Below are 13,533 nucleotides of genomic sequence, written 5' to 3'. Positions count from 1 at the left end.
TTAAATAAATAAATCCTCAGCAATCTACACACAACCCCATAATTGCAGAAGCTAAAATAGTTTTTAGGGACATTTTTGCAAATGTGTTGAAAACAAAAATATCTTATTTACTTAAGTATTCAGACCTTTTGCTATGAGACTTGAAATTGAGCTCCGGTGCATCCGGTTTCCATTGATCTACAACTTTCTACAACTTGTTTGGAGACCACCTGTGGTAAATTCAATTGATTGGACATGATTTGGAAAGGCACACACCTGTCTATAGTGCATGTCAGAGCAAAAACCAAGCCGTGAGGTCGAAGGAATTGTCCGTAGAGCTCTGAGACAGTATTGTGTTGAGGCACAGATCTGGGGGAAGGGTACCAAAAATGGTCTGCAGCCTTGAAGGTCCCCAAGAACACAGTGGCCATCATTCTTAAATGGAAGAAGTTTGGAACCACCAAGACTCTTCCTAGAGCTGGCTGCCCGGGCAAACTGAGCAATCGGGGGAGAAGGGCCTTGGTCAGAGAGGTGACCAAGAACCCGATGGTCACTCTGACAGAGCTCCAGAGTTCCTCTGTGGAGATGGGAGAACCTTCCAGAAGGACAACCATCTCTGCAGAACTCCACCAATCAAGCATTTATGGTTGAGTGGCTAGACAGAAGCCACTCCTCAGTAAAAGGTACATGACAGTCCACTTGGAGTTTGCCAAAAGGCACTGAAAGATTCTCAGACCATGAGAAACAAGATTCTCTGGTCTGATGAAACCAAGATTGAACAGTTTGGCTTGAATGCCAAGCGACAGTTCTGGTGGAAATCTGGCACCATCCCTACGGTGAAGCATTGTGGTTGCAGCAGTTGTTTTTCAGTGGCAGGGACTGGGAGACTAGTCAGGGTCGAGGGAAAGATGAACTAAGCAAAGAATAGAGAGATCCTTGGTGAAAACCTGCTCCAGAGCGCTCAGGACCTCAGACTGGGACAAGGTTCACCTTCCAACAGGACAACGACCATAAGCACACAGCCAAGACAATGCAGGTGTGTTTTCGGGACAAGTCTCTGAATGTCCTTGTGTCCCAGCCAGAGCCCAGACTTGAACCCGATCGATCGAACATCTCTGGAGAGACCTGAAAATAGCTGTGCAGCGACACTTGCCATCCAACCTGACGGCGCTTGAGAAGATCTGCAGAGAAGAATGGGAGAAACTCTCCAAATACAGCTGTGCCAAGCTTGTAGCATCATACTAAAGAAGACTCGAGGCCATAATCGCTGCCAAAGGTGCTTCAACAAAGTACTGAGTAAAGGGTCTGAATAGTTATGTAAATATGATATTACTTTTTAAAATGTTTTTTAAAATTGTATAAATTAGCAAAACATTCTAACAACCTGTTTTTGCTTTGTCATTATGGGGTATTAGGTGTAGATCGACGATGGGGGTGGTAAAACAATTGAATACATTTTAGAATAAGGCTGTAACATTACAAAATGTGAAAAAAGGCAAGGTGTCTGAATACTTTCCGAAGGCACTCTATGTTTGTCTTGTGAAAGCAAGATTTTCTTTGGGTGCTGAAATCTGTTGATGTCTGGCCACACACTCAAATGGACCTACAGCTTGGGTAAGATTCCATCATTCACACACAGTAGATAGACATGGTGTAAACAAAATGCTATCCTCAATGCTTATGTTGTATTGGGTCTGACCCAATTTGTGGAAATGCAGTGATCACCCATCGTCTTTAATGTTATGATTCACAGACACATGATGACCACGATTTGAATGCTGCAACTGAGGCAGAATGATGTCAAGGCAGGTCAAATCATGACATCGATGATCTTCAGGTTACAAAGTCAAAACTCTACAAAGATAATTTTTCCCTGTCTGAGCTGGGGGGGTTTTGTTCCCAGTTGTCTTGAATGCACAGAAGTCTTGAGATTTCCGAGTTCCAAGTTGTTTTGAACGCAGCATGGGACTCTGAGTATGACTGGACATCAGTGGAGGCTGCTGAAGGGAGGACGGTTCATAATAATGGCTGGTACGGGGCAAATGGAATGGCATCAAAAACATGGAAAATGTGTGTCTGTATTTGACACCATTCCACAGATGCCGCTCCAACCATTAACTCAAGCCCGTCCTCCCCAATTAAGGTGCCACCAACCTCCTGTGCTGGACATGGGAAGGATATTTGTGACGACTTAAAAGGGATGCAGAAGCACCCAATGTTATGTTTATTCTAGGGCCAACCCTCTAGCTACCCCTTATTGCACACTATGCCCCCCCGTCACTCATTTTCCCCATGTTTCTTCCTTCACTTGTTCTTCTCCTGATTTGACAACATCTAGGCTACTGTTGTTGCTACCCTACCACTCTCCTCCTGCTTATGATGGGGTTCAGACTGAATGCAGTGGTAAATGGCCTAGTATTTTTTATATTAAACCTACCTCACACATCCAGTTTTTCCAATTGTAACTCACCCACCAAAGATCATAATATGATGTTTTTACATTTTGTATTATTTGTGCTGGTCTAATTCCTAAAAAGGAAAAGCAGTAGTAATAATAGTTCATATGGTGCTCCTCACGAGATCCAGGTTGTATCACAACCGGGAGTCCCATAGGGCGGTGCACAATTGACCCAGCGTTGTCCGGGTTTGGCCGGTGTAGGCCGTCACTGTAAATAAGAATTTGTTCTTAACTGATTCGCCTAGTTAAATAAAGGTGAAATTAAAGATATGTCAAATATGCTTATTCATTCATGATTATGGATACATTCTGCAATGAGTAAATCTGGATTTGAATTTGTATGTCAACAAGTTAAATTATGAATTGCAGTGCAATGAATTGAAATTGATTTCAGCGTGTTCATGTAGTTGGGAGATATTATAAGTAATTAAATATAATTCGGGTTTGTCCTGGTCGGTCTCTAGATTGGAGACCAGATGCTGCTGGTGTTGGTGTTGGAGGGCCAGTTGGAGGCACTCTTTCCTCTGGTTTAAAAACATTTCCCAATGCCGCAGGGTAGTGATTGGGGACATTGCCCTGTCCCTCCACTTCATCTGTTTGACTCAGTGGTCTTATGGTTGGAGACAGTATGTTTGTATTGTGCATGTTGAATGTAATATTAACCTGATACCACTGTGTGATCTGCTTCAGGCAACAGCTCAGTACGTTATACCTGTACTGTACTTCATATATATATTTTTAAGGTTGCCATGGATTTCAAGCGGGCAACGCCATCAAGTCCAAACCCAAAACAACGAAATTGGACGAGACAGGGGGTTTGGGTTGGGGGTTTCCTGCAAGCATGAGCACCCGCTTCACTTCTTGAACATGAAAAAGGGTGAAAGGTGGGATGCAGTAATAATTAGTTGTTTTTTTTCATTTTCTTTTTCAGTTTATATTTTCAGTGTTTATATAAATAATTATGTATCTCTCCTGTAGTTTGTCAAATGCAGTGTACCTGCTGCAAGAGATGGAGGGGATGAGAGGCAAGAACATCAATCTCTTATTCATGTATGATATTGCATGCAAGATGCAGCCACATGTGCAAGTAATTAACTTTTTTTTATTCAAGATCTCATTGACTTTAACATTTGAATAGTTTTCTCCCCAAAAAATTCACATTAACATTTTGTCCATCATTTTTTACAGAAACTTTCCTGAATTGAAGCATGAGACCAAATTCGTTGTGCCAGTTTTCCATGCTTATGGACATGACTTGCCATGTCAGGTACTTGAACATGATCATTGATATTGTCAGTAGGTATTTATTTATATTTTATACGGTTTCACCAAATAACCCTTTTACCATGGTTTGACATGATTTTATATTTCTAGATGAAATCCAACAGCCGATATGTCGAAGGTGCTGGACTGGCAGATGGGGAGCAGATGGAGAGGCTGTAGTCGTATCTGAGGCGCTTTGGGAAGGTCACCAAAGAAATGACGCCGTCCCATCGTATTGACCTCCTGACTGATGCACTTCTCTAACGTTGGAAAAAGATACGCCAGAGACAAGGTACACTTGGAATTGTTATTAATTTACTTGATGCTGGTTGACTCTGGTGATGTTCCTAACATTTCCTGTTTTTTTGTTGTAGTGGACTCTCTGCCACAGAGGTTTGCAACAGAAGTTGCAACAGAGGAAGAAAGGGAAATGGCAGAAATGGCCTCTTCCAGGTAAACCATTGTATCAATAATCTAAGCATAGAATTTCAGTATTGATTAGAAATGTTGTCACATCTGTCACTATTGTTATGTTTTAAGAACCACACTGGACACCATTAGGGACTGGGGAAGAAATGTCAGTGTCACCCTTGAGAGGCAAAAACCTGCTCTGTGCTGTGCTGCAATATGTTGCAATGCTCCAGCAACATACAATTGCAATGTATGTTATTGATTTCAAATGACTAAACAAAGTTGTTATTTTTTGGCATGCATTATTGTTTGCCCTCTTTAATCCATTTTTCATTTCCAGGCCACAGCAGGAAAGTGGAGATGAAACAGCTGTTTGTCAGCTTGTGCAGATGGAGAGGTACTTCCTCAGTTTAACAATGCAATTGTTAGATCAATGAATATAATTGATCTCCCTGGTCAAAGTATTTAGAACCTTGCTGATGACAGAAAACTGAAGACGATGGAGAGGAAGAACAGCATCCTCCATCGATGGTCCCCCTCCAGCAGTCGCTTCCAGACTGCACTCCACAGACCGCAGAGTAACAGATTGAGAACATTCAGTCTGGTGATGGAACGGAGGTTCCTCTGTGGCCTGATGAGAAAATATGCAGTATATATATATATTGTTGGATGGTAGAAGAGTAATTGTATAGCAGCTTTTGTCATTTTTTAATGTTTTTTTTAAATGTTTTTTTTGTTTAGATTGGATTACATTTTTTTATATATTTTTTTTATGTGTCTATTTTATCTGTTATCAATAGATGGTCAAGGTATTGCCAAACGCCTGTCCAAAAGGCTTGCCACAGTCGTTAGTAGCACAATTTTTTTTTTGAAGGACTACAACCTGAGGAGACAAGGTTTGTCCTCACAGATTCCACAGGCCCTGGTGTATGAGGATGCAGTGCAGGTGGACAGCACTGTTTGGTCCTGGAGAGCAGTAGGAGCAGAGGATGATGAGGAGTTTCACCTCAAGCAAAGGCTCTTTGTGCTCCATCCCCTCAGGCGTGGGAAGAGAAGCGGTACAATGAGGATGATGTCTTCACTGCCAAGAAGTTCTACTCACATGAGCAGTGACTGATTGTGGAGGCCAGAGCAAGATCAATTTTGTCTTGGGGCAAGAGCTGTCCTTGCTGGAAATCCAGCAGGCAGAAGGACAATGTGAATTGGGGCTTTTATTGAGGGCAGTGGCAGAAACTTTGAAGTGTAGGACATCGAGGAAGTAGATGAGGATGATGACTATTATGATGATGACGGTGACAGTAATGGTGATATTGATTGAGGCTGAGGGTTGCGGTGTCCATTATGTTTTAATTTATGTCATTGTATTCGGGCAAGTAGCCTAGTGGTTAAAGCAATGGACTAGTAACCGAAAGGTTGCAAGATTGCATTCCCGAGCTGACAAGGTAAAAATCTGTCGTTCTGCCCCTGAACAAGGCAGTTAACCCACTGTTCCTAGGCTGTCATTGAAAATAAGAATTTGTTCTTAACTGACTTGCCTGGTTAAATAAAGGTAAAATAAACTGCTAAAGGGCACTGGGACCAATAATTATAATATACTATTTCTTGAAGATAAACAATAGAGAAACAATAAAAGTAATAATTTGCAGACCACAAGTTGAACACCACTGGTTTATTGGACACATCACCATGATAGCCCCAACTCAAACCAGCAACACAGTCCTTTAATAATCTCCCAAACTCTGAATAGCGTTTACAACTGCTGATATTAAAGCATTTACAGCTGCTGATAGGGTTGTCTTCTCCGTGTTTGCAAAGGGTCTAGGAGTGGGCTCCATAATGGGCTGAGTACCTGTGTATACCAAACCCTGGGACGTCTCCTGGAGTAAAATATGTGACAGTCGTAAATATAAAAACACAAATCTACAATGCATAGTTACACTCACACACACCAAAAAGTTACTCACTTGTTCCTCTTCTCCAAACCCATCTACATTTTCAAGGGGAAACCTGGAACCTTTTGGCCACTGAAATAATGTATTATAAATATTAATATTAGCCCATTCATCACTTATCAGTGTCGTTGTATTTTAAATAACACAACGTTAGATAAACAGAGCTCCTTTGAGTAGGGTTAATCAACACACGTAAACCACAGATTTTTATTTGTATAAGAGTATGAATTCCCGTAACTGTGTGTTTACCCTGTTTCAGGAAGGCCATTGACACCAGAGAAAGCAAATATTAAATGACTCCAAATACACTTTGCTGTGTTCTCTAATGAAACCCATTGAACATTCTATGGGATGAAATTATGCCTTTATCCTCTCCATAATCCCAATTCCAAATTATATAATTTATGACGTTTCTATTTTTGCAGTGTCCATTATGATCTTTACTGAAGTAGCTTGATGAATGAAGCAACTAAACATTCCATTCCATTCACTCCCAAGTTTGTTTGATCAAAATTATCTAAGAGGATTATTGTATGAGAATTTATTCAAAACAGTCAAAAAAATCAGCCTATCAGCCATTCTATCAGTATTCACTCAAAGAAAATGATTTCTTACCAGCTGTTTAGTTTGTTGAGGTTTAGGCAGAGCCAGGACAACAGCCAGGAGACTGAGTAGTATTATTCCTCTCATCTTCACTTTGTGCTTTATTCAGAGAGACCACAGCACTTTTCAGTTTTATAGCAATGGGGATGTCACATGCCCCATAGAGGGCGTGTTCAAAATGGGCTGTCAATTTTGACCCTTTACATCAATGATGGTGAAAGTGACTTCCACGTCCAATAGTTCCATTGGACATAGCATAAGCGCATTGGCATACACTGCCGTCTTTCTATATTTACATTTAAGTAGCCATCACAACTTAATCTCAGTTAATTGAATCACTGCCCCATGGAATAGTTCTGAGTTTGTAATGTCCCCCCAAAAATGATTACATTTATTTGATAATTTATCACAAATGACAGTGCAGATGATGACTTTATTCTGCACAGAGGAAAAATTACACTGAACAAAAATATAAAACGCAACATGTAAAGTGGGCCTCAGGATCTCGTCACGGTATCTCTGTGCATTCAAATTGCCATCGATAAAACGCAATTGTGTTCGTTGTCCGTACCACACATGCAGTCTGTGTTTGTGAGGCCGGTTGGACGTGCTGACAAATTCTCTAAAACGACAAAGGCGGTTTAGGGTAGAGAAATTAACATAATATTCTCTGGCAATAGTTCTGGTGGACATTCCTGCAGTCAGCATGCCAATTACACACTCCCTCAAAACATGAGACATCTGTGGCATTGTGTTGTGTGACAAAATTGCACATTTTAGAGTGGCCTTTTTTGTCCACTGCACAAGGTGCACCTGTGTAATGATCATGCTGTCTTTTTAATTGTTGGTACTTTTTACCCCCTTTTTTCTCCCCAATGTCGTGATGTCCAATTGGTAGTTACAGTCTTGTTCCATCACTGCAACTCCAGTACGGACTCGGGACAGGCGAAGGTCCAGAGCAATGAATCCTCCGAAACACGACCCTGCCAAGCCGGACTGCTTCTTGACACACTGCTTGCTTAACCCGGAAGCCAGCTGCACCAATGTGTCGGAGTAAACACTTTACAACTGGCGACCGTGTCAGTGTGCACTGCGCCTGGACCACTACAGGAGTCGCTAGAGCGCGATGGGACAAGGACATCCCTGCTGGCCAAGCCCTCCCCTAACCTGGACGACGCTGGGCCAATTGTGTGCCGCCTCATGGGTCTCCCGGTTGCGGCCAGCTGCGACACGGCCCGGGATCGAACCCGGATCTGTAGTGATGCAGTGCCTAAGACCGCTGTGCCACTCGGGAGACCCCAAATATTCATGCTGTTTAATCAGCTTCTTGATATGCCACACCTGTCAGGTGGATGGATTATTTTGGCTAAGGAGAAGTGCTCACTAACAGGGATGTAAACAAATTTGTGCACACCATTTTAGAAAAATACGCTTTTTGTGCGTATGTAAAACTTCTGAGGTCTTTTATTTCAGCTCATGAAACATGGGACCAACACATTACATGTTGCGTTTATATTTTTGTTCAGTGTATTCTTTAATACACTGAACAAAAATATAAACGCAACATGTAATGTGTTGGTCCCATGTTTCATGAGCTGAAATAAAAGACCTCAGAAGTTTTACATACGCACAAAAAGCGTATTTTTCTAAAATGGTGTGCACAAATTTGTTGGCACTAATGCCAAAATCGCTCTGCCAATTCCTGGTTGCTCTAATCATAATAGTTTCAGTTAATTTAATTTAATTTCAGTTTATGTAACAAAACAAGTAGTCATTGTGTTGAGAATTATTGTACCATCTAAACTGCTAAATATATTTTCCATAACCAAAAACATTGTAGTTTCAGCTGTTTGAGGTTCGTGTACAGAACCGAAATGAAAAGATCCACAAACAAAACTTAAAACCGGGAAGCATAGAAATAGCGCACATAGAACATATCTAGCTCTTCTTAGACTTGCTTTCAATGAGAATGAAAAATCTATAACTGTTAGAATCTTGAATAGAACACCAAAATGTGATCATATCACTCCAGTGCTAGCCTCTAAGGCTAGGGCTGATTTCAATGTTTTACAGCTAACCTAAAAAATGTTTTACATGGGCTTGCTCCTACCTATCTCTCCCATTTGGTCCTGCCGTACATACCTACATGTACTCTACGGTCACAAGACTCAGGGCTCCTTATTGTCCCTAGAGTTTCTAAGCAAACAGCTGGAGGCAGGGCTTTCTCCTATAGAGCTCCATTTTTATGGAATGGTCTGCCTATCCATGTGACAGACTCAGACTCGACCTTTAAGTCTTTACTGAAGACTCATCTCTTCAGTAGGTCCTATGATTGAGTGTAGTCTGGCTCAGGGGTGCGAAGGTGAACCGGCACCCTTGCTGTCTTTGCCTGGCCGGCTCCCCTCTCCGCTGGGATTCAAGTTAATCATTAATATGTTGGATTCGTCTCAATCTCAACCAAAAATCTAAGTTAAAGAGGGCTAAATCAAACTTTAATTAAAATTTGATAAGTTTCACGCCTGCTCCCGCTCTTCCCCCCCTGGTGCTCGAGGGCACCAAGCTCCCCAGCATTGCGCACTCCTGCCTCCATTATTACACACACCCGCCTTTCCTCCGTCCCGCGCATCAGCGATTATTGGACTCACCTGGACTCTAATCACCTCTGTCATGACCTTCCCTATATGTCTGGTTCCCCACTCTGTTCCCTGCTTCAGCATTGATCTTCGTATGTCCTTGTTTACCCGTGTTCCGACGCTGTGCCTGTCTTGTTACCTGTATGTTCCTGATTAAATGTTGACTCCACATACCTGCTTCTCATCTCTGGCGTCGGTCCTTACAATGAGATTTGATGTAGTGCTATTCTTTTAACTTAGATGTTTGGTTGAGATGGAGACGTGAATCCAACATATCAATTATTAATTTGTAGACCAACTGGATTTAAAGCCAGACTATAAGTCAGTGGCACAGATGGATCTATCCAAGCAGAAGATACATCTCCTTTTATTAATTGTTGATATTTGGTTGTGTTGACAACCAAACACAATTCAATATTACTTTTGTAATACATGAAATAGCATAAAATTAAGGCTGTCTTACAAACGAATGTAACATTCAACATTCAAATGAGTAACAACATCCATGACCACATTTTTTACGTCTTCTTATGTAATTATATAAAGTGTGCATGTTCAAGGTTACTTTTAATGCAATCTCAACTGCAATCCAGGTCATTTGGTTCTGCTATTAGATGAAGCACAGTCATAATACATTCATCTGTTGTATAAACCAAAAAAATCACACATTGTTTTTCCATTGGAATTTGGTTGTGCTTTTAGATGGTTGAAAGCATAGTGATGACACATTGGAAATTCAACTAACTTTTGGCTGTCTTTTCGAGTGGGTGAATATAGGTTGCAATCTCTCATCGATCAACGTCTTAACCAAATATTACCCAATTATGTACATTTAAGTGACGTGGAATTTCTGTGAAAATCGAATTTGCACTTCCACATGTGAAAAACGAACTCAGATGGTTGTAATTTTGCATCCCATGTTGTCACATTTATTTAGCATGAGATCATGTTTTTACATGTGTAGTTTCATGTTACCACATGTTGCTTTTACATGTTGTCACGTTATTACATTAACTTCACATGCGATCATGTGAGATCACATTTGAAACACATGTTATCATATGAATTTCAGGTGAGTTTTTTTTGTAAGGGAAATATCCATGTGAGGAGGGAGAGAGCGGATGCATCACAGTCATAGGCAGGGCTAAGCCTCGGTCAGACGATCCGGTCTTGAAGCAATGATGACTGTTGCCCAGAGCCGCGAGCTACTCCTCGACCAAGGACTAAACGATGAAAATAAAACCTAATATAACTCAAACGGAAAGCATTTGCATTTTTGCGCAGTCCACTTAGCACACACTTGGGTGATGCCCTGGCAGTGGAAGGCTCAGCGGTAGTCCAAAGTAGCCTTCCCGAGCATTTGCGCATAACTCTGCCATCTCTGCTTGTACCCTTACTTTGGCCTTGTCCGCTCAACCTCAACCTTCAAATCAAAACATAACATGCTACCCAGTTAGCTAGCTTGCCAAACCAACCATCCATCTGACTTGCTTGACAGATTTAAAATGCCATGGTTGCTTTAATATTTTATAATTATATACACTCAATGGACAGATTTTTTTAGGTACACATCTAGTACCGGATGAGACCCCCTGCAACCATGAAGGGATGCACCTGGTCAGCAACAATGTTCAGATACACGTTGGTGTAGGGAGTGAGCATGTGCCAGGAAAATTATTCCCCACACCATTACAACACCACCACCAGCCTGTACTGTTGACATCAGGCAGAATGGGGCCATGGACTCATGCTGCTTATGCCAAAGCCTGACTCTGCCATCAGCATGACACAACAAGAACCGGGATTCGATGGAACAGGCAATGTTTCTCCACTCCTCTATTTCCCAGTGTTGTTGATCGCGTACTCACTGGAACCCCTTCTTCTTGTTTTTAGCTGATAGGAGTGGAAACTGGTGTGGTCATCTGCTGCAATAGCCAATCCGACTGGAGCGTAGCATTTTCGTGAATGGGGTGGTGTACCTAATAAACTGGTCACTGAGAGAGAGAGAAAAAAAACGTTTTACAGGAGTGATGCTGCCTTTATAGCACCATAAGGCTTGACCAATGGTAGGGTGGTGTTGGCAAAATGGGTTAACTTTGAGCACTATCTCCTGAATGTTTTGGCATTCAGGTCCAAAAAGCTTTCTGACCACTTCCACCATAGTCAAACATGTATGGAAAGTTTTGTTCAAATCAAATTGGAAATGGTAAAAAAGGTGTTTTGAATTCATATAGAATGACCCTATTATTTAATATTCAGTCAGGGTTCCAGGTACAGTACATAGTTTAACATCATTTTCATTGATCATCGCATACTGTAGATTATCATAACATTACTAAACATCAAGATAGTCATTATCATATCATAACCATTGTCATAATTCTCATGATTGTATAGGTTGCGAAAAGAAAATAACCTAGCCAGTCATCAAACCATATCATCAAGATGACATTGCTTTTGAAGCTCTTTGAGACTCTTCTGTAAAGTTGTTTTATTCAGTGCTTTCTTTCCCATGCGTTTGAGATGGACAAATGTAGCTGGAACTACGCGACCGATGTTGCGGAATTTGGTTTCATCTTGACACTGCACTTACTTAATAGGTCTTAAAATGTCAGACAAACTTTGATTCACTACCTGGTTCAGCAGGTTTAGGAATATATTAATACCCACCTTAAAGCTTTAGACTGCAATTCGAAAAACAACAAAATGTGGTTCCCGTTCCATGTTTTAGTAAACAGCTGAGAGATGGGGCTAGAAGAATGTTGGCTAGCTCCTCTCAAATACCTAGGCAGTACTATAGATACAAAGACTGACATCCACACGATCATTTTTAACATATTTTGAAGCTATTCAGTGCTTGTTTTCATTCTTGTTGTTTCTATACGACTGAGATACCTTATATTTTGGAATATGATAGCGTAAGATAGTTGTGCATTCATAAGTTGGGTCATTAATGAATTCCTGGGCATTTGCACCCTACACCTTTGTAACCATGAAAAACACTTTAAAATTACAAATAGTCACACATCATACATGTTTTTGTTTATATTCAACTGTTTATCAATGATAAAACACAATGCAAGTCACAATACTGCAAAACTATAGGATTATGCATTGTTTAAAGAACTTGGCTAGTCTCAGTAGTAACATGTTTGGGGGATTTAGAGATCTCTATTATTTTGAATGCTAGAAATTAAACAAAAGTATTTCATATATTTATATATAGTGCCTTCAGAAAGTATTCACACCCATTGACTTTTTCCACATTTTGTTGTGTTACAAAGTGGGATTAAAATAGATTTAATTGTCATTGTTTGTCAAAGATCTACACAAAATACTCCAATGTCAATGTGGAAGAAAAATGTAAATCCATTTTTTTTATGTAAAGAGTATGACAAATAAAACACTAATATATCTTCATTCGATAAGTATTCAACCCCCTGAGTCAATACATGTTAGTCACCTTTGGCAGTGATTACAGCTGTCAGTTTTTCTGGGTAAGTCTCTAAGAGCTTTCCACACCTGGATTGTGCAACGTTTGTTTGCCCAATATTCTTTCAAAAATGATTCTTAAACCTCTGTTGGTTGTGGATCACTGCTTGACAATCATTTTCAGGTCTTGCCATAGATTTTCAAGCAGATTTGTCAAAACTGGAACTTAGCCATGCGAGAACATTCACTATCTTCTTGGCAAACTACTCCAGGTTAGATTTGACCTTGTGTTTTAGGTTATTGTCCTCCTGTGAATTAATTTCCCAGTGTCAGGTGGAAAGCAGACTGGACCAGGTTTTCCTCTACGTTTTTGCCTGTGCTTACATTTTTTATACCGAATATCTTTATTTATATCCATAACATGCATCCACCACTATGCTTGCAAATATGGAGAGTGGTAGTAACATGATATTGTATTGGATGTGCTCAGACATAAACATTTGTATTCAGGACAAAAAGTGAATTGCTTGCCAAATTTTTTGCAGTATTTCTTTAGTGCCTTGTTGCAAACAAGATGCATGTTTTGGAATACTTTTGTTTTGTACAGGCTTCCATTTTTACTCCTGAATTTATTTAGGCTTGCCATAACAAAGAGGTTGAATACTTATTCACTCGAGACATTTTCAGCTTTTAAATCCACTTTGACATTATGGGGTATTGTGTGACAAAAAAAGTTACATTTAATACATTTTTAATTCAAGCTGTAACACAACAAAATGTGAAAAAAAGTCAAGGGGTATGA

General features: G+C 40.5%; 2 long non-coding RNA genes across 2 annotated transcripts; one reads left to right on the top strand and one right to left on the bottom strand.

Annotated features, from left to right (window-relative positions):
- The first annotated feature begins 3,566 nt into the window (after positions 1-3,566).
- LOC115105194 (uncharacterized) lies at positions 3,567-5,984 on the top strand. Its single transcript, XR_003859839.2, has 4 exons — positions 3,567-3,704; positions 3,812-3,992; positions 4,075-4,153; positions 4,452-5,984. It is a non-coding gene; the product is annotated as an uncharacterized LOC115105194 (long non-coding RNA).
- Positions 5,766-6,786, bottom strand: LOC115105193 (uncharacterized). Its single transcript, XR_003859838.2, has 3 exons — positions 6,679-6,786; positions 6,076-6,135; positions 5,766-5,988 (listed from the first exon to the last, which is right to left on the bottom strand). It is a non-coding gene; the product is annotated as an uncharacterized LOC115105193 (long non-coding RNA).
- Positions 6,787-13,533: the final 6,747 nt, after the last annotated feature.

This window comes from Oncorhynchus nerka, linkage group LG22, assembly GCF_034236695.1.
Source record: "Oncorhynchus nerka isolate Pitt River linkage group LG22, Oner_Uvic_2.0, whole genome shotgun sequence".
Lineage (NCBI taxonomy): Eukaryota > Metazoa > Chordata > Actinopteri > Salmoniformes > Salmonidae > Oncorhynchus > Oncorhynchus nerka.
The sequence above is the reverse complement of the archived record's forward strand: the minus strand, read 5'-3'. Positions and strand labels throughout refer to the sequence as shown.